The sequence below is a fragment of the Cervus elaphus genome, chromosome 7 (genome assembly GCF_910594005.1).
Source record: "Cervus elaphus chromosome 7, mCerEla1.1, whole genome shotgun sequence".
Lineage (NCBI taxonomy): Eukaryota > Metazoa > Chordata > Mammalia > Artiodactyla > Cervidae > Cervus > Cervus elaphus.
In genome coordinates, this window is record NC_057821.1 from 44,749,370 (window position 1) to 44,771,475 (window position 22,106).

General features: G+C 43.2%; 1 non-coding gene across 1 annotated transcript; it reads left to right on the forward strand.

Annotated features, from left to right (window-relative positions):
* Positions 1 to 6,469: 6,469 nt before the first annotated feature.
* Positions 6,470 to 6,542, forward strand: TRNAC-GCA. The gene has a single exon. It is a non-coding gene; the product is annotated as a tRNA-Cys (tRNA).
* The last annotated feature ends 15,564 nt before the right edge of the window (positions 6,543 to 22,106 follow it).

Here is a 22,106-nt window from a genome sequence, read left to right on the forward strand (position 1 = left end):
GGGCTTGGCAACTCACTCCAATATTCTTGCCTGGAGAATCCCATGGACAGAGGAGCCTGGTGGGCTACAGTCCAGAGAGTTGCAGAGTTGGACATGACTGAAGTGCCTGAGCACACATGCATGTGTATGTATGTATTTGATCACTTTCACAATAACTAGCCCTGGGAAACCATCCTTACAGAGCACCATGGAAGATGGACACTGTTGAGTTTGTGGGGTGAGGGGATTGTGAGTAAAACTGCTTCATCTGTTAATTAATATTTCAGTAACACTTCCACAATGCTATCTGCTAAGTCAGTGAATCAATCGATTCGTCCATTAGCCAGTCACCTTCAAAGGGCCTGTGGGTCTGCAGAAGGCTAAGCCTCCTGAACTTTCTGAAGGAATGTGTGTCCAAAGCTTATTTGGGAAAAAACCCCACCAACCCAGGAATCAGGATCCAAAGTCTCTTCTTTGGTCAGCATTTATGAATATTTAGAGACTCTTATTAGAGGAGGGATAAGCAAAGAATGTGTACATTCCCCAAGAGAGTGGAAAAACACCAAAAGCGTCTTTCTAATAGCAGGACAAAGAAGATGAGAAGCAGTTAGGAAGAAAGCCAGCGCAAAAGGGAAGGGTCAGGGGTGCCTGACAGGAGAAGTCCACGGCTTTGATAAACTCTGAAGAATTCATTTTCAGGCCTCTGCCCTGCCTAACCTGTTAGAAAGGGAAAGGGCTTCTGGCTCAGAAGATAGAAAATTCAAAAGGAAACATGAAATGAAGCAGCAGCAAAGGTCATATTTCTTCTTTCATAGCATAGTAGCTTCAAATGAAGCTTTGTGAAGAAAATCTAGAGATGTTCCTAAAAATAAATAAATAACATTTCCTGGCGACATTACCACACCAAGGAAAGCAGACAAAGGAAGAGAGTGTTTGATACTGGTCTTTCAAGCCAGGGCTATGTGAGAAGCTGTCAAGCTGTCTTCTGCAAGCCACAAGGGGAGAGCACCTTACTTCCCACCCAGGGAGGCGGGGGAAGTGGGAGGGGGATTCACCTTCATCGTTTAACCCTGCTCACTCTTGTCCTTCACACCCCCTCAGCCCTGCTGCAGCGAAAGAGCAGGACCTTGACTGTCCCTGGAAACCCCAGTTAAAATGCATCTGCTTTACACACCTCTCATATTCTAGGTGTGAAATACTAACTATAAATATGTAATAGATGCAAAGTGCTTTTTAAACTAGAATATGCTTTGCCAAGTAGAGTTATTAATATCAGAAATAACCCACCTAAAAACCTGATAAATGAAAGTTTAAATCTGCCTCTTATTGTTCATGGGCCATGCTTCTGAAAGACACCCAAAGACACAGCACATTTTCTGTGTGTTCATGTCTTTGGTGATTGTTTTTAGTCATGCAGTCATTAGGATATTCAACCATATAACTGATTATTCATGTCTGTAAATAACTTAAAAAAGAATTTTTAGGTCAGCAGAATTCTTGCTGGTCTTCCCATATTTCCCACCACTTCTACTCCATCCCAATCCATGCCTTTCTCCATACAACAGGTTAAGAGTAGATTCCATCTTCAACTGAAAAAAGAACAATGCTCAGATTCCCTCTTGAAAAGACTTTGTGAAACAAACATCTGCGGAAGAGTCAAGTATAGCCTATTATCTATCCGTTTCTTTACCATCTGAGCCACCAGGGAAGTCCTATCTATCAGTTTCTTTAACGTGTAATAAACTTTCTGAAAACTTAGGGGCTTAAAACAGCAATAATTTATCAGCTGACGATGTTGACACAGCAACACGGACTGGGTTCAGCAAAGAGCAGTTCCACTGGTCTCATCTGGGCTCTTTTTCCTTTGGTCAATGGGCAGGTGGTGGAGGGGCAGCTTGGTCTAGAATGGCCTACTCTCATATTGCTTGTTGGTGAGAAGCTCACTAGGTCAAGTGCCTCCAAAAGATAGCCTGGGCTTGTGGCAATTTCAGGATTCTCAGGGCAGCAACAGAGAAAGCCCTGACAGGCAAGTACTTTTCAAGCCTCTACTTTGATCAAAGGAAGTTCTGTAGCCACCTCCAGATTCAAGAGGTTGGGAAACAAACTCTTGATGGGAGATGATGCCAAGTCATATTGCAGAAGTATGCGCACAAAGGAATGGGAAAAGTTTTGGGGCCATTTCCTGCAATTTATTATATATGGCTACGGCGTATTTTTTTAAATGGAGGTTAGAAGGCACATTAGATGTTCTTTCGGGCCAATCTCCCATCAAAAGATGGAATCAATAGCATATCCTATGTGGGTTTCCAATCATTGCTGTGATGATTATAAATCCCTTATAAATCCAAAAATATGTGATTGCATCCATGTATCGTCCATCTATTTGTCTCAGCTCTACTATGAGACCAGACCACAGACCAAGCAAGGTCCTGCTCTCATATGATATCCCTCTGATGTGTAAGATTGGCCAGCGGGCCTTCCCTTTTACAGGCCGCTCATCTCGGGTCCTTCCACTGTTTTTCTTTGAATGTGGTTGCTGCCGTGTTGTGCTCAGGTGCTCAGGTGCTCAGGTGTGTCCAACTCTATGTGACCCCATGGACTATAGCCCACCAGGCTCCTCTGTCCATGGGATTTCCCAGGCACCAATACTGGAGTAGGCTGTCATTTCCTCCTCCAGGAGATCTTCCTGACCCGGGGATTGAACCTGGGTCTCTTGCATCTCCTGAATTGGCAGGTGGAGTCTTTACCATTAACCTGGGTTGCAACACCTTAAGTATTCTACTAGCTCTCGTCTACCTTTGCTCCAACTTGATGCCAACCTAAGCTGAAAGCAAAAGGCCAGGTGTGATGCACCAGCATGCAGAAAAGGGGACTACCCTTTTCTTCAACCCACATTCTTTACTTCCAGGAAGCCTTGCAGCACGCGCTTAACTCAGATTGTATGGGCAGCCACAAGTCTCCCCAACCTGTACACAGATACTGTTGTGGAAAAAGATACATGCCCTTATATTCTTGTCAAATTTCACTTCATGATATTGGGTCCCCTCCCCTTTTTTTTTAATTGCCGAGTCCTTTTGGGATCTTTGCAAAATATTCGATGACACAGATGGAACCCATGAACTCAGTCAGTGTGATCTCTACATCGTAATTCAAGCATTGGGATAAGCTACTGGACAGAACAGGAATGAGGACAAACTTCCAAGGCAGACCACTAGGAACTGTCTCCCTTTTATGTGTCTACCTCACTCCAGTGTGGTATAGTGGGAACTTTGTCAAATTCATTGCTAAAATCTAGTTACGTGGTATCTGTCTCATTCTTCTCATTCATCAGAGTAGTCAACTGGCCCCATAAGAAGTGAGGTTAGTATGATTCCTGGAGAAAACAACTTTTTACCAAATCTTCATAAGATATTCCTAATGACAATTATTTCTGAGAGTGATGTTAATTTTACCAGTCTGTATTAAGAACCATGATACTTTTCTGATTTCCTTGTACTTTTCCTGTGCTCCACAATTTATTTCCCAAATAACACTGACAACAGGTTCAGATGAGTCTTCAGTAAGCTCTCTCTCCATCCCCTGGGGAATATATTATTTCCCTAGGCTAACACCCATTTTTGCTCATTCGGCAGCAATATGTGCCCTTTGCTTAGTTCAGATATTAAAATGCACATACAAATTCATTTCTCCATCCAAGTTGCGTTTATTAAACACCTACTCTCTCTGAGGCAATGGAGCCTTTATCCAGAGGGCTGTTTGTGAATGAGCATGCCTAGAAACAAAGCCCCAAAGTGCATTTTATTCCATACTTTGGCATTTGGAATTCTATACACAGTGGAGATCTGATGACTAGTTTCGAGTAGGAAAGTGATATCATCAAATCTGTAGGCTAAATAGATCTCTCTAGAATGAGTTTAGAGGATACTATAAGGGTGCAAGCTAGGAGACTCTTGTAGTAAATTGAGACATACAGTGAAGGCTGGATTAAAACAGTGGCAGTGGAGACAAAAATGAGACATGAATTCATTTAAGAATGGAAAGACTTTGGCAACTGGATGAATGAGAGTGAGACGCAAGGTCCTAGGATAACTTGCCTTAGTTTCTGGCTGAATTATTTGGATGGATAGCTGGACATTTACTAAGAAAGGGAAGAGGTTATTGATTTTATGTTACCATTCCAGGACTACACATATTTTATTAAATTTGAATTATTTTGAGAACTAAATTTCCTATGTCTCTTTTTTTCTCATTGCTTAGCATCTCTTATGATTGTATAATCAGGTGAAAATATTCTAGACTATCCTAAAACTCCTGAATTGTTTGCCTCTTCAGTATCTCATTTGCTTGATACAGCTTAATATTTTGCCTAGAAATTTTAAAGTATTTCTTTCAGTTGACCATCTTCACCCTGATTACCAAGAATTCACTTTCTCTTCAAGTTCCCATCACATTCACTTTACCAGCAAATTTCTCTAAATCTAAAGAAGATCTAGATTATCTTCCTCCTAACTCCCTAGGATGTGAAACGATCAGCAGCCCATCTGGAATTTCTCAGATGCTGTGCCTTTTGGCTGAATGAGATTTAGAGCTGTCTTGATGCTTAAAGTCCATCATCACTCACTTGTGTTTCTTGCTTTTAGGTCAGTTTTATGATTTATTTCAAAAGCACATTATCCATCCCCTACACCAGGCCCAGAAGCCTATGGGTTACAATTCTATCACTTTTATACCTGAGGGAGACACTGGATCAGACTTGTAGAACTTTAGGTCTAGAAAGGACTAGAGATCCCACCTACTGCTCACTTTATAGTTAAGTAAACCAAAGTCCTGGGAGATTATGTGATTTGTGTACGTTTGCACAACTGGTTAGTTAGGGGCATAGCCAGGGCTAGAACATATGTCTCCTGACGTTTAGCCAAAATATGTATTATGTTTTTCCCTTGGCACGAAGTCAGACACTAGGACTTAAGTAAAGAATTTAGGGTATTCTACATCCAGCATGGCAGGGGCCCAATGATGCACTAAGAATATAACATAGGAGTATATGATTGTGCGATGCTGTGAAGATGTCCTTATATAGTAGTACATAGATTCTTGGGTACTGATGTAGTCAGCTGCATTTTCCAGCCAAAGGGGCCCACAGCTCTTTGACCCAACAACTTTCACACTCCTCAGGGGTTGTACTGACCGCTGGAGAGAACTCTGTGAAATCCCAGGGCAGAATCGAGGGCTGGGTCCACTCACCGCGTCATCGATCATGTATGTTTCCCTTGGCACTGCCTTATCTGGTTCAGTAGTAGACCAAAAGAAAGTGACATTTAACCAAGCCCCAGTTTTTATTCTTGTTCGTATCTAAACCTGAACAAGTGCTTTGTGGTCAGGTCTGTTTCAAGGGAGTTCCAGAAAGTCCCCATGTTCAAGTGCTCCCTGGAGGCAAGGGTACCAACTATATCTAGCAAAAAGAAAAAAAAAAAAAGGAAAATAAATAAAGAAAAATGTCTCCAACAAAGAGAGGGGTCACGCAGAGCCTGAGCCTGGCAAGGCTCAGCGTAGAAGCCACTGAGGCTACAGCGGGTGGGGGTGACCCAGAAGATGATCCATGCGCCACGCTCTAGCCTGCCCTTTGTTGCACTATGGGTGTGAACGTGTGCACGCTTGCTCAGTCCTGTCTGACTCTTTGGGACCCCGTGGACTGTAGCCCGCCAGGCTCCTCTGTCCGTGGAATTTTCCAGGCAGGAATACTGGAGTGGGTTGCCATTTCCTTCTCCACTATAAGTACTCCCAAATGAGTTCTCACACCCAACTAGACTCAAGGGTGGCTCCCAACCACTGTTCTGGAGGAGAAAGAGCCCCATCTAGAAGCTACAAGCCCACCTGTAGCTGACTCTGAGAGGAGAGCAATGAGTTGGCCATGCCACTGGAGAGCTTGGTCCCTGGAAGGCCAGGAAATAACTCAAGGATCCAGCACCAGAGGACAAGGCCAAGGGTCATACAGATCGCCCTCTGTGGGAACTCCTTCCCTCTGGGACATCGGAGTCTACTTGCTAAACCAGGAAACACTCTGGCATTTCCATATGCCCTCTGCGAAGCAGACAGTCACCTTCAACTCTGTGACCCCTTGGATTGTAGCCCACCAGGCTCCTCCGTCCATGGAATTCTCCAGGCAAGAATACTGGAGTGGGTTACTGCTCCTTTCTCCAGGGGATCTTCCCAACCCAGGGATCGAGCCCAGGTCTCTTTCATTGCAGGCAGATTTTTTACCATCTGAGCCACCAAGGAAGCCCCATTGATAAAGGGTTGCAATACAATATTGGTCCTTTTTAAAGTGAACACGTCATTTTTTAATGTTGAATAGAGGTGAATGTTTGTGTTACTCATCCTTCTACCTCACCATAGCATTTAGTTCCTTTAAAAGACAAGATATGACAATACCATACACACTGTAAATTTATCTCTTCAAGTTTATTTTCATCTCTAAGGAGCTATTGCTTCCCTGGTGGCTCAGAGGTTAAAGCGTCTGCCTGCAGTGCAGGAGACCCAGGTTCGATCCCTGAGTCAGGAAGATCCCCTGGAGAAGGAAATGGCAACCCACTCCAGTACTCTTGCCTGGAGAATCCATCCCATGGTGGGAGGAGCCTGGTATGCTACAGTCCATGGGGTCGCAAAGAGTCAGACATGACTGAGCGACTTCACTCACTCAAGGAGCTATTGATCACCTCAGGTTTACCAGTAGGCTGCCCCAGGGTATGTCCATGTTATCTGAAGCTGTGAAAGTATTGTATTCTTTCATTTTTCCTGGATAAAACTGGCCCTGCCAGTCAAGTTCTTTGAGGCTGTAAGGACAATGCACCCTCCTGCAAAGAGTAATTGTAACTGTAAAGCGAAAATTGGTTTAGCACACACATGGGAACAAGAAGTAGAAGGATAATTTTCCATCCCTTGTCACTTTGGGCTTTCGTTCTCCTCATCCTGGGGTCTGCAGTATATTTTAGATTCTTCCAAGATAATATCTCAGGGTTGCTAGGGAAATAAACTTGAGCTCAAGTGGCCAGACCTTTCTTTGTTCACCTTGCAATTGAGCTTTCCCCAGAAGTAATCAGATCAGATGATCACAGTGTCAAATACTTCCAGAGACTTCCCTGGTGGCCCAGTGGTTAAGACTCTGTGCTGCCAACATAGGGGACGTGGGTTTGATCCCTGATCAGGGAAGTAAGATAACACATGCTATGTGGTGTGGACAATGGATAAAAGCAAACAAACAGAAACTTCTATTGGCTAGTTGATGCCAACCGTCTACCTATAAAGTAGCAGATATCTCTCAAGGTTAGTGACTTTGGTGGGAAACCAATTCTCATCCAAGTCTAATCAACTTGAGATATCCAGAGAACACATGTAACTGATTTTACTTCCCAGGCCAAGGATTCTGTGTTGTCAGAACCACTGAGACAGGACAAAGGATTTAGGGCCATTTGTTTTTCTTCTTTTCTTACGAAAGTCTTTATTGAATTTGTCACAATATTGCTTCTGTTTTATATTTTAGTTTTTTGGCCACAAAGCTTGTGGGATGTTAGCCCCCCAACTAGGGATCAAACCTTTGCTAACTAGGGTTAGCAAAGTCCTAACCACTGGACTACCAGGGAGGTCCCTAGGGCAATTTGTTCTTCAAAAAGGGTTGTGTCATTCAGGCACACCCGACTTCACAAGTTCTTCCATTATGTGTCTACACTCCCTGCATCCCACGTGACCACCCTTGTCACTCAAGTCCAGCTGCTACTTAACATCCCCTAAGCCTAGACTACAGAAGTGATTTCTATGATTGCAAAGTTTGCTCTTGCTACACATTTTGAAAAGAAGGTCATCAAAGGATCTACCAGTTAGAGCACCCCTCTGAAGTCCAGCAGAGACCGTTTCAAACGGCCTTGTGATATACCAGATGAAAGAGATGACAGAAGTGCAAATTATTGGCATTAAATGGGAAAGAAGAACATCAGAAGACCAACTGTAGTTTGGGGAGAAATTAAAACTAAGAACAAAGGAAAGGGAGTTAAATTCAGGTCTATTCCTTAAAAGGATGGGTTCTGATTTTGATCTTGAGAAAAAAAAAGTTTTCGAGGAAAAACTGTCTCCAACATGATCCATCTTATAATGTTCTATAACATCTTTCATCTATTGAGTGATTTGGAGGGAAGAGGGAGTTGATGGTAATGAAGCAATCATTAGACTTAATATTTAAAAATAACAAGCTTGTTTATATAAATTAATGGCAGTTCCACAAACCTGTCACAAATATCTAGGTCAGTGCAAAGAGCAAGAAATATAATTTGCAGAAGTATAACAAAACAGCAGAAACAAATTTATCATTATTATTCTTATATTACTCTTTTGCTTTTTATCTTTCTTGTAGTGATACAATATTTCAGCGCAGGTAGAAAATATAAATTGTGTAGGCATCAGGAGTGGTGTTGTCATAATTGAATTCTTTCAAGAATTACTGTGTGGATCTCCCTGCTTTCCTCTTCTTTTCGGCTTCTCTGGGAAATTCCAGGAGGGACCCTGGCAGCCAGAATAACAGTTACACATAGTGGAGCGACAATTTAGGCTGCAAGCTGGGTTTGCAAGGACATTATAGTCAATGTCCTCATTAATAAAACTTGAAACCATTTCCCCCAAAGCTTCTATGTCTTGGGACAGGCTGTTTGGGAGATTCTAGATGTGTAGCTTTGATGCCTGCTACCTAGGAGACTGTTGTCTTCATCTATAAATAGGTTCAGCTCTGTTCAGAAGGAAGTAATTGAGAAAGGAGCAAAAGCATTGGATTGGGAGCCAAAGGCCTTAAGTGGAGTCCAGTTTTACTTAACAAATTATGTGTCTCTGGAGAAATCACTCAACTTTTATATGCCTCAGCTTCTTCCTCCACAAAGAAACAAGGATAGGTTAGGTGACTTTTGTGGTCTTTTTCAGTTCCATATTTTTACAGCCAAGTGTTGGGTTGGCCTTTTCATACCTCTCACAGGGTTCTCACGGCAAGAATACCAGAGTGGCTTGCCATTCCCTCCTCCAAGTGGCAGTGGATGAGATGATCAGGTAGCATCACCACCTCAATGGACATGAATTTGAGCAAACTCCAGGAGATAGTGAAGGACAGGGAAGACTGGCAGGCTGCAGTCCATGGGGGTCACAAAGAGTCAGTCACGACTTAGCGACTGAACAAAAACAACGATTGGGTTGGCCCAAAAGTTCGTTTGGGTTTTTCCGCATGACACCCTAACATAGCAGGTGGGTGCATGCGTGCTAAGTCACTCGGTTGTGTCCGACTCTTTGCGACCCCGTGGACTGCAGCCCTCCAGGCTCCTCTGTCCATGGGACTCTCCAGGCAAGAATACTGGTGTGCGTTGCCATGCTCTCCTCCAGGGGATCTTCCCACCCCAGGGATGGAACCCACGTCTCTTATGTTTCCTACATTGGCAGGCAGGTTCTTTACCACTACACCACCAAAAACCCAAACTCTTTGGCCAAGCCAATATTTTTCTAATACCCGAGTGAACCCTTTCAAGTCTAAAGTCCAAAATGCAGTTTTCCTTGAGTATTTCTAAAGGGAAAAGCTCACTGGCTGCCTGGTTTTTCAGTGGATTTATTTCTCGGTCACTGATCATTGCTGTACTTGTAACTTTCCTGCAGATCTGGTGTAAGGACCAGTGAATGACAACTCCATGTTCTCTGCTGCAATCCCACAGGCACCGAAGAAGAGGCTGATAACCAACCTGGAAAGCTTAACCAAGCCTAGCTCTTCCTGCCAGGCATCTTAGCATGCGAGGATTGGAATGCCTGGGTCCAGTACACGTGGCAAATTTAATGTTTCACGTTACCCTCCTTGCCAAGGAGGGTAAGGCGAAACATTAAAGGAAATAATAATCTGAAAACAGATAAGCACACTTTGTCATGCACACTATCCTTGTCATCCAGCTTTAAACAAACAAACCAAACAAACAAACAAAAAAAAAACAAATCAAAATGACAGCTTCTCTTAGGCCAGCACTGTAAGAAATGAAAGGCACTTTAGATGTTCCTCAATGCAATGCTTACACTTCAGAGACGAGGAAATGGAGGCTCAGATAGGATAAAATGTTGTGGCCAAGAGCCTACAGCTGGTTGGACGCAGGCCAAGAGCCGATTTCAGATTCTCTGATTCCCAGGCTCTGGGGTTCTCTGTCCCCATCTCCGTGTTACTTCCCACAGATCACATCGTTTGCCTGTAAGCTGTACACATTCCCAAGTGACCTTGGTTCCTCTCGCCGTCTGTCCCAGTTCCCCACTTCCAGAGAGGAAGAAGGATTTCCTTCCTCATCCTCACCTTCACTACCACATCTTCAGGGAAGTCAGCCCTCACCCTGTGGGTGCCTCCCTCACCGGAGGATCTCTGTTCCTGCTCTCTGGAAATCCCATTTCTTTTACTGTCTTTTTTTTTTTTCTAACCCCCCTGTGGCTTAACAGTATCCCTGCTTTCAACCCAATGCATCCAAGCTCAACACAAAGCGCTGAAGAGCCAGTTAGGGAGTTGTTTCCTCACCATATGTTATTTCCTGTGTTTTCAGGCATCTCCCAGTGGGACAAATGTCAGAGCCATCAGTGGAGGCCTGAAGGCTAGAGACAGTCCCCTGGGCCAAGGTGGTAAAGCCTCTGGCTGAGCTGGGGCCTGGCCCCACCCTGCAAATGTCTGCCTGCTCTGAAGAGGGCGTGCTGAGAGGCGGCGTGGAATGAGCCGAGCCCGCGGCCAGAGCACCAGCCTCCTCCCCTGACAGTCCACCCACGAGAGGAAATGAAGGCAGTTCCACCTTTCTTTTCCATGGACAAGGGGCAGAGGTTTTAATTAAAATGAGTTCTGGAAAGTCACCCTCATTTTCTGAGAGAGAGGAAATGTGGCCATGTTTTTTCTTTCTCTTAGAAAGATGAAGCAGCAAACACGTGGTACATACATTAGAGAAAAGACGTCAATAGACCACAACACGAAGAAGATAAATGAATGATCAATATCGATCCAAATAGAACAAACACTGTTGCAACCCCTGCCCCCAAAACACACTTTCAGGAGTTTTTAACAAATCGGTATGCAGACGTTTCTTAAATACCTATTGAAGGGCACTGTGCTAGTGGTTTTTGTGCTAACTGAATTCCCTAATCGAGGTGGATTTATGAGTAGAAAAAAAAATGTGGTGTTGTCTAAGCAGGAAGAGAAAGCAAGCAGTCATGTATTCCATGCATGCTCTGACACAGTGTTTCCGAAGGCCAGGTCACCCACCTGTTGGCTATTTTAGGAAGGGGGATTCTGGCGGCAGCTGGGGCTCTGCCGTAAATAACTTGCACCCCAATGTTCCAGCACTGAGCCCTGCTTGCCACATCTTTCTAAGAGACCTGGATTTTGGAGATGCCTCAGGTGACCACTCCCCCGGAGCCCCAGAAAATGACTGAGGCTGCCGCGTGGTCACCATCACTTTCTTCCCATCAGCTCTTGCCCCTTGCAAGCTGGCTCTTGGCTTCCAAGGACTTTCTGCTGTCGGAAGGCCAGCAGAACAGCAGCTGCCTGAGAATAATTACTGTGACCGTCAAGGCTATTGGTGACCATCGAGTTTTATAGCACCTCCATTAAATGATTAAACACATTCACATTTCAAAAATCTTCCGATAGCTCCTCATGACCATTCATTTTAACCTCAAAAATCCTAATCTCAATATCTGAAGCTCCACCAAATTTCCCAGCCTCCCCCTGGGTCATGCTCTCTGCCTCCTGCATCTGCGTGGGCTCCTTCTGATGGTATCAGTATCTGAGCCTTGGTCCACCGACCAATGGCTTTCCTACTACTGAGGCGCGCTCAGCAACACCTTCCTTCCCCAAAGGTCTCCCTGTCTTGCATACTTAACCTGGAGGGGTTTACACACCCATATGTTAGGTGTGTGTATGTATGTGTGTGTTTTCTATGCCATGGCCATTTGTAGATAGGCTCACCTGCCCAGAGCTAAAGAAAATTCATCATCCAAAATCATGACATGAATGAATGGGCCTTGTCATTCAAACAGCAACACAAACAAACACGCATATTCAAGTGAGAGCTTCCGTTGCTGCCCTAAGGGGTCTTTCAAAAGTCAGCAAAATGAGGTTCTTTCAGAAGAAGGCTCAAGTATCTTTTGTTTATCTCTTTTTTTGAGATATAATCAACATATTACATTAGTTTCAGGTACCTAACATAACGATGTGATATCTGTAAGTATTCAAAACTGAGGAGGGAAATGTATTCTAAAACTATCACCACAAGTCTAATGAGAATCCACCGCTATACACAGTTGCAAATCTTTTTCTTGTGATGAGAACTTTTAAGATCCACTATCTTAGCAACTTTCAAATATACAGTATAGTATTAATAACTGAGTCAACATGCTGTACATTGCATCCCCGTGACTTACTTACATTATAACTGGATGATTGTACCTCTGATCACAGTCAACCATTTTGTCCATCCCACTGCACACCCCTCATCCTCTGTCAACCACCCATCTAGTCTCTGTATCTGAGTTCATTTTTTTGTTTGTGTGGTGTTTGTTTTTTTTTAGATTCCACATATAAGTGAGATCATACAGTATTTGTCTCTCTCAGGCTGATTAATTTCACTTAGTGTAATGCCCTCTATGTTGTTTACCTCTCAGAGCTGGGAAATTTTGTTGTTGAACCATTTTCAGAAAAAAAAAATGTGTCAGCATACAATTTGGGGGCTTTGATTGGCATTGTTTTTCCCAACATGGACATCTGCAGATAAGAAAACCAAACCACCAAGAGAATGCCTTTATATACAAGCTCAGATACCACTTACACCCCACTTCCGTGATTAAGAATTAATCACCATATACCAAATCTTCAGTAAGGTTCATACCATCTTTAAATTACCTGTAAATCTGGTACAGAGTCTCGTCCTTAAGAAGGTCCTTCATAAATGTTTATTGAAGTGGTCATGGAGGATTTAGCTCACAGGAAATCTAAGTGGTTATCAACAAGCATAGCAGAGCTGAGTGGGAACCCTTACTTGTTATTTGATTTCCCAATAGGAAAAACAAATTCAATCTCACCTTGGCTTTCTTCTTCCATAGATTTCAAGAAGATCTTAATGGGCTTGGAGTTTCAGGGTCAGCCTTTTTTGAAATTGTTTTTCTTTTAAACTAAGCACACGTTTACAGCTTTAAGAGATACTGAGCATATTCACACAGCCATTCTACTTGAATTTATAAGAAGAGAGTTAGGATCATGGAAGGGTTCTTTCTGTTAACAAAGTGCAAGGGAGAATTTTCTGATAACCGCCTTGTTAACCGAGGATCAGTGATACAGAGTAGCTGTGCCATTGACTCCTGACATCGTAGAAATGTGTATACTCCTGAACTGAGATCCTACATCCTTTCTTTCTAGGAGTAACAACTACTTTCCAAAACTGGTTTTAAGTAGTGTTTAACAGTGACAGTCATTATTTTTAGGCAGAAATTTTTATGTTGTTTTGCTTTCAGTTAGTTCTAATTAAGTGTGTCTATTCTCCCTTCAAATAGAAGGGGAAATGGTGGAAGTAATGACAGATTTCCTCTTCTTGGGCTCCAAAATCACTGTGGATGGTGACTGCAGCCATGAAATCAGAAGACTATTGCTTCTTGGCAGGAAAGCAATGGCAAACCCAGACAGTGTGCTATGGTCTTCCCAGTGACATTACTCTTGCATGTAGTCAAGGCTGTGGCCTTCCCAGTGGTCACATATGGCTGTAAGAGCTAGACCATAAGGAAGGTAGAATGCCAAAGAATTGATGCCTTTGAACTGTGGTGCTGGAGAAGGCTCCTGAACATCTCTTGGATGGCAAGGAGAAAAAAAAAGAGTCAATCTTAAGGGAGATCAACCTTGAATATTCACTGGAAGGACTGATGCCAAAGCTAAAGCTCCAGTACTTTGGTCATCTGATGTGAACAGATGGCTCAGAAAAGTCCCTGATGCTGGGAATGATTGAGGGCAAAAGGAGAAGAGGGTGTCAGAGGATGAGATGACTGGGCGGCATCACCAATGCAATGGACATGAACTTGAGCAAACTCCAGGAGATGCTGACAGACAGGGAGGCCTGGCGTGCTGCAGTCCATGGTATTGCTGGACATGACTGGGCGACTGAACAACAACAATAAATTCCTTGAGAAGGGGTTTCTCAGGTGGCACTAGTGGTAAAGAACCCACCTGCCAATGCAAGACACATAAGAGACCTGGGTTTGATTCCTGGGTAGGGAAGATCCCCTGGAGGAGGGCATGGCAACCCACTCCAGTCTTCTTCCCTGGAGAATCCCATGGACAGAGGAGTTTGGTGAGCTACAGTCCATAGGATCGCATAGAGTCAGACATGATTAAATGACTCAGCACGCATGCACACACTTCTTGAGTGGAAGATAAAAATCTGTGGATGAGTAAGAGTGATTAGTGTCAGTTTAGTTTGAGCATTTATGAGGCAATCAGCTAAGAATCCCATGAAAATTTATGTCATTAGACTAGGAGTACCATATCCCCTGTTTTTGTTTTTCCAATGTCTCTTCCAGACACAGACACTTATGTTAATGGGCTTCTTAATAATACACGCCCCCTTGTAGAACAGGCTGGTTCCCACAGAGTGTTGGGTTTTCAGCAATGAAAGGAGGTAGAATGTAAACTGCCAGTTTACACCAATCTCACAGGGCGGAATAGCTGCAATGAGAGTCGTACAGGGCCTCTGAGTACAGAGGAGGCGCTGGTGACCCTGACCACAGCCCTCTGTGGTCTCCTGCCACCTGCAGAGACCTCCAGGGGATTTTCCCCTTCATGGCAGCTACCTAGGAGCTTCTCAGAGTAAAGGTCCTTGTGCTTCTATGTACCCGGGCAGCAGAGATCACCAGCAGGACCAGAGCAAGGGGGGCTCGACACAGTGCAATGAAAACATCAGTTTGCAGAAATATCCAAATCACCAGCTCCCACTCCTACACCACCAACTCAGCTGATCTGCACAAGGACGGTGTATTCTTGTCCAGGAGTGTGCTTCAGCACCCAGTACACGGTCTGCCCAGAGAGGCTTTCAGGAAACAGGTTTCAGCTGGATGACTTGCTGGCGCTGTTGGGGCAGGAGTAAAGAAACTCCGGTATCTTATTTCCACAACTGCTGAAGTTCACAGCTGTCAGGCCCATAAGCTCCAAGGTCAGCCCTGGAAGGGCAGCTGGTGGGGGCCCGCAGTCTTCACCCTGGCTTATACTTAATCTTTGGCCATTCCCCCTAAGCCCATCCCTGATTGGAGCGCCTTCTAAAATCTTCCACAGAATCCAGGGTGCTTAGAACTGCCCACTCCTTTCTGCTGAAGCTAGCATTCCTTGGCTAACACTGCAGTGATTGGATTGGATTGATGTCTATGCCTAATGTGATAACATGGGTAAATGTCGGCTCACGATTTCTTTTCATCTTAACATTTTTCAGTAGCCTCTTGGGAGTTCACCATTTTACGACTTTGTAAAAGCCAGTTGATTTTCCTCTTTTACTAGTGGTGAACTCGGGAAACTTTCTTTCACATCACTCCAGCCAGAGCAGTCGTTCAGTCATGTCCGACTCTTTGAGACCCCATGGACTCAGGCAGCACATCGGCCTTCCCTGTATTACTCCTTTTGAGTTGCGTATTAAATTTATATTTGTGTGGATCCAGAAAAAAAATTTTTTTAGGTTAAAATATGTCTTTAATATTACATAAAAGTATATATGAGGAATTTATATAAGAAATACTTGAATGTTACCAAATGATCTTTCTATACCTTTTGAGATGATTGTACAATTTTTCTTGCTTATTCTATAAATATAGTTAGTTATATTGATTGAATTTTAAACATTAAGTCAGACTTGCATAATCAAAATAAAAAAAGAAATGCTATGAAGCATCTAGTTAAGAGCATCTGGCTAAGCATCTGGTTAAGGCAGAGAACTATTCAGTATGTCGGTACATACTAGAATAGCTGGTGAGCATTGGCCAATCAGCTAGCACCTCAGTAACTTCCTTGCAAAGGTGCATGTGTGTGTGCTCAGTCGCTCAGTTGTATCCGACTCTGTGCGACCCCGTGGACTGTAGCCCACCAGGCTCCTCTGTCCATGGGATTCTCCAGGCAACAAGACTGGAGTGGGTTGCCATGCTCTCCTCCAGGGGGTCTTCCCGACCAGGAAATGAACCCATGGCTTTCACATCTCCTGCATCAGCAGGCAGGTTCTTTACAACCAGCATCATTTGAGAAGCCCTGCAAAGGTGACCAACCATTTAATCACTCTTTGGGTTAGTGTACTAAAACTACCCTCTCACCGCCTGAGAGCTCTGCCCTGAAGAGAAGCCACTGCTCTGCGCCCCAGCCCCTCGGGGCTCTATGAAGACAGAACACTTCTGACTGTTGATTAGCGCCCTGCACAGTGCCTGGCTCGATGTTCAAGAAATATGTGCGGAATGAGTTAATGAACACTGGAGGTGCTCAAGATGCCGGACAAATCTTGCCTTATTCGACACAGAGTGTGTTCTACTCAACTAAGTTTGTTATAGATACTGTGGGAAGGAAAATAGAGTCAGCTCCAAAAATTTTTTTCCCTCAGAATAAGGGGAAACAATTTTTTTTTTTTTGGTAGTGTAAAGAGGCAAATTACAGACATCAAACACAATTAAACAAAATTCAATTGTTTCTAATTGAGTTCGATCAAATTGTTCCTCACTTTAAAAATTGGAGAACACTTCTTTCTCACTAGGCAGACACTTTCAGCACTTCAGAAGTGACTGCCTTGACAGAGAGAACCTGAGAGAAACGCATATGGAAATGAAATAACTGAACACCGTCACATCAAACTGACTTAGAGCCTATTCTTTCACACACTGGGCTGATTGACTATTCTATTGGCCGAGAGTGTGCGTTCAGCAAATATCAGAGCTGCATGTGTCGCAGGCTTCATTTTCCCCCACGCTGACCTTGGCTTAACCCTTCACCTTTCACTCTACGGCTAATTAAATCCAGTGACATTTCGGTGAGACACTCTCTACTGAAATGTTTAGTGAGGGTCTTAAATTCCTTCATACTTGTTCCAGCCCCTATGCCTACCTCCCCATTGTACATCTGCTTCAGGGTCACAATATTTTGTCAAAAAAAACTGTGGAACTGCTATGGTAACATCATAAACCTGTCCCTCACCCAACTCTTCAAGGAGTTTATAAGAATCCAGCTGTAAAATTTGGCCAGCGGCTCTGTGAGCTGGTTGTTTTATGTGCGGTAGTTAACCTTTTCTCCCCCTTTCTTTCTTCACCGCTCCCACTCCAAAACCACTCGTTTAAAAATATTTACAAAGTAATTTAACATTTATTTAGCCATCCAAGAGGAAATTGAAGTTGAGCTCAAGTTGACTTTTCTTACCACCATACTGCTTTCTAGGGTTGAGACTGTCCCTCCCCCCACCCCCCACCCCCGCCTTTTTGCCATCTAGGTAAGCTCAGCTGAAATCAAGAGGTCTTTTTTCATCCTGCTCTCATTTCCCCTTCACTTCCCTGAGTTCCTTTCGAATTCAGCAAGAGCCCCATATATAGGAAAAACTCAGAGGCGTTGATGGGAAAGGGAGCAGGCCTGGGAAGAACAAATCATTCCAGCACACTTAATCTCCATTTTACTGAAACCCACTTAACTCCACTTGAAATGGGGTGAAATCATTCCTTTTATTTTTTTCTTCAAAGTTAAGTTACCTAAGCAGCGGTCCCCAACTTTTTTGGCACCAGGGACCGGTTTTGTGGAAGATAATTTTTTCCATGGACCGAGGAGACGGGGGGCGGGGGGTGGTTTCAGGATGATTCAAGCACATTACATGTATTGTGCATTTTATTACTATTTTGATTTCATCATCTTCACCTTAGATTATCAAGCATTAGATCCCAGAGGTTGAGGACCCCTAACCTAGGGTATCTGTTTCTCCATTATTTCTAATGTGCCCCCGCCCCTGCCTCCACTGGTTTGGGCACTTGTGTGTAAATCCCATTTATCCTCAAGTTTTAGATAAGGTTGAGTGAGGTTACATCACTCACAGTGCACAGAATTGACACAAGGAACTCTACATCTTCCAGAGAAAGGAAGATTTTTAAGTGTGTGTATGTTTTCTTAAATACAATCAAACTTGTTAGGCAAAGAGAGAAACCCCCAAATCCAAGAAACATATCAGTCCACGTTTACCAGAACTATCTTGTGTTAGAGTCTTTGAAAGAAGATAAATATATAAATACAAGAATGGTAATTATATGACATTTGACAAGTTAGATGCCTTTGAGCAAAAGTCAGTTGAAGGTTTTGATCAAATTATCACTTAAGCTAATTCGGCTCAGGACAAACAAGGACTGTGTGTAATTAAATAGTTCCTGGTGAAAGAAGCTTGGATAGCCGGAACTGCATATTTAAGTCGAAAGTGGAGTTAGGCTGCCTTTGGGTAAACATACACAGGGTCTTCGCAGAGGGTGGCCAGCTAAGATGTGTGTGTGTAAGTAGATTGAACAGATGATCCAATGTAGATGGTTCTGAGTAGAATGAACAGACACACATCACGAGTGAGGTCCATGAGCTTGTCTTGGGACCTTCCCATCTCGTCATCTCTTGCTTTCTCCCTCCCTTAGAAGCACAACGCTGGATACCTAATACAGATGCCCAGTGTATGCGTTCTTTGCCAATGACTTGATTTTACCTCTTTCATTTATAATTAATAATAATTAGTAATGTCTTATCTCAAGAACTGTGTAACTACATCTAAAATCTGGAGAGGTGTAGTATCTTGAAACTGGTCATCGTACCCAGCAAAGTAACAACGCAGCTCAGACTAAAAAAAATCCCCCTCTTTCACATTGGGCGTGTGTGGTAATAACATCAGAGTCCTTAACCATAAAATGACAGAGTCACAGAATGCTCACAACGGAGATGGTTATCAGTCAACATTTAAAAGGTTTTTTTGTGCATGCTGCAGCTTGGAATTCCCCCTTCTCCCACCACCTTGCTGTCAAGAGGAGCTACACATGTGGGTCAGCTCTGTAAAGGCCTACACAAGTAAATCTGAGATTACCCTGGAAATTCCCTCCCATGGGTGTGGTGGAACAGTGGAATGACAGGTGATTTTAGGGGGTAAACGTCTTTCGATATAACAAACATTCTAAACAAGACCAAAAAATAGCACCAAAAAAAAAAAAAAAAGCAAAAATAGCATTAACACTGTGTTTTTCTCAAGGGTTCTTATATTTCAGGCAGTGGCAAAATGTATGGAGAAGGCAGGTCAATGCTTCTCATTTATTGATGAAAAAACGAAGAGTTTTCTGTGTATTAGTGGGATCCCATGGGGGTGGTTGAGCTCGTGAAGAAAGAGAGGATAGAGTGGGAAAGGAAGAAATCAAGGTCAAGGTCTCCAGGAACTCCAACATTTAATTGTTGGAGCGTGAAAGATAAGGTTGAAAATGGGTCTCCGAGAGACGGTCAGAGGAGTAGGAGAAAATTTAGGAGCACATGGGGGGTCTAGATACCCAGAGAAGAAAGTGTTTCAAGGTTAGTGTGGACAATACTCCCGAACTCTATGTAAGGTCAAATAAAATAAGCAAAAGAAAAAGATTATTTAGCATATTATGGACTGAGTTCTATCCCTCCAAATTCAAATATTGAAGCCCTACTGCTCCATAACTGTTTTTGGAGACAGGACCTTTAAGGAGGTAATTAATGTTAAATGAGGTCATGTGGTTGGGACCTCATCAATACACCTGGTGTCCTTATAAGACAAAAAGTAGAGTCCAGAGATGCATGTATACAGAGGAAAATCCGTGTGGGGACACGGGGAGAAGGTGACCATCTGCAAGTCAAGGAAAGAGACCTGGTGAGAAAACAAACCTGCTGGCACCTTGATCTTGGACTTCCATCCTCCAAAACTGTAAGAAAACAAATTTCTGCTGTTTAAACTGCTTAGCTGTTTCATTATGGCAGTCCTAGCCAGCTAATACAAGCAACAAGGGTCTTAGATTACTGATGATACAGTTGTTATGGGGAGATGAAAAAGTAGATTGGAGCATGTTGAGAAATAAGCAGGAGATGAGTGAAGAGAGACAGGGAGCAAGTTAACTCTCTTAAGAAATTTGAATGTTAAGGAGAAGACCAGAGACAGGATGATCAACTGCAGAAACGTGGGGTTTCAGGATTATTAGGATTAAACTTGAAAAATAGCAAATAATGAATGAGATCATCTATGCAAAAGCCACATTAAAAAGACAAACCATCTCTCAGAGTAAAGAGCAGGATTAGAAAACAGTAATAACAGCAACAATAAATAATGGAACACTAAACAGCAACAATAAATAATAAAAATAATGATAAACCAATAACAGTATCACTTATTAGGCAACTCATATAAGCCAAGTTAGGAAGGTCATGCTTTATAGATTTTACATAGTTTTATCTTCATAGCACAGTGCCTGCCACCTACCAGGTTCAATACACTTTTTCTGACTCAATAAAAAAGACTCTACAAAATAGATATTATTATTCCCAAGTTATTCCCCATTTATATATGAGGAAATTAAGACTCACATAATTTCAATAACTTATTCAAGGTTTATGTGGCCCTCGAGTCTAATCAATAATGTAGACACAGCCAAAGGAAGATGCCCTAAATGAAAACACAAAATGAGAGGTTAGAAAGGTAAAAATGGAGCTCACTTTTATTCTGCTGTCCAGGGGAGAGGATACAGGTCAGTGGTGCTATTGACTTGGAGAGAACGACCGGATCTTGGGGAAAGGTGTAGAGGCTTCAGGCGGTTGGTGATTAAGGGCATCCCACCATGCACCCCCTACCTGGGATCTGGGGGCCAGACTGTGGACCTTGTAGACACCTGTAAGAACTCTCAGGAGGATGGGAAACAATTGGAGGATTTTAAGAGGAATTTTATCATGTCATAAAAGCTTTCTAGGGCTGCCACAGAAAAATACCACAGACTGGATGGAATAAACAACAGAAATTTATTTTCTTATAGTTTTGGAGGCCAGACATCCAAAGTCAAGTTGCTAGTAGGGTTGTCTACTCCTGAGACCTCTCTCCCTGGATGCGGCCTTCCTGCTGTGTCTTCACGTGGTCATCCCTCAGTCTGGGTGTCACCTGTGTCCTAATCTTGTCTTCTTAGAAGGACACCAGTCGTACTGGATTATGGCCAACCCTTGTGACTGCATTTTAACCAAATTACCTCTATAAGGACCCTGTATCCAAACACATGAATTTTCTGATGTACTGAGGATTAGGGCTTCAAATGTGAATTTTGAGGGGACACAGTTCAGTTCATAACACTTCACTTGGAATTTTTAACATGACCACTGGGTGCTGGGCTAAGAATAGATTATAATGCTGCGGGAATGCGAGAGTGCAAGCGAGTGTGTGCTGAGCCACGCAGGTGTGTCTGAGTCTTTGCAGTCCCACGGACTGTAGCCCACCAGGCTCCTCTGTCCGTGGGGTTTTCCAGGCAAAAGTACTGGAGTGGGTTGCCATTTCCTACTCCAGGAGATCTTCCGGACCCAGGGATTGAACCTGAGTCTTTTGTTCCTCCTACGTTGCAAGCAGATTCTCTACCGCTGTGCTACCTGGGAAGCCCAAGAGTATAAGAGGGGAGAGCTATGGAGGTGTCTCAGTCCAAGGTGACAGTATCATTGAGGTGGTAATATGAGTTTGCAATTGGGAAATATTTTTAAAGCTGAGCTGAAAGAAGTTGCTCTTGAATTGAGTACAGGCTGCATAACAAAGAAGTTCAAGAATAACTCCAGGTCTTTTGGCCTGAGTAGCTGAAAGGATGGAGCTGCCATTACCAGAGATGGGCAGATTATGGAAAAAGCAAATTAGGGTGAGAGGATAGGAATTCTGTTTAGGACATAATAAGTGTGAGATGTTAATTAGACTTCTAAATAGAGATGTCAAGTAGGCATTTGAACATGAGTATGGAATTTGCAGCAGAGGTGTGGACCAGAGACATTAATTCTAGAGTCAGTATTACGTAAACATAATATATCTTATTATAAGACAGTATTTTTTTTAAAGAGG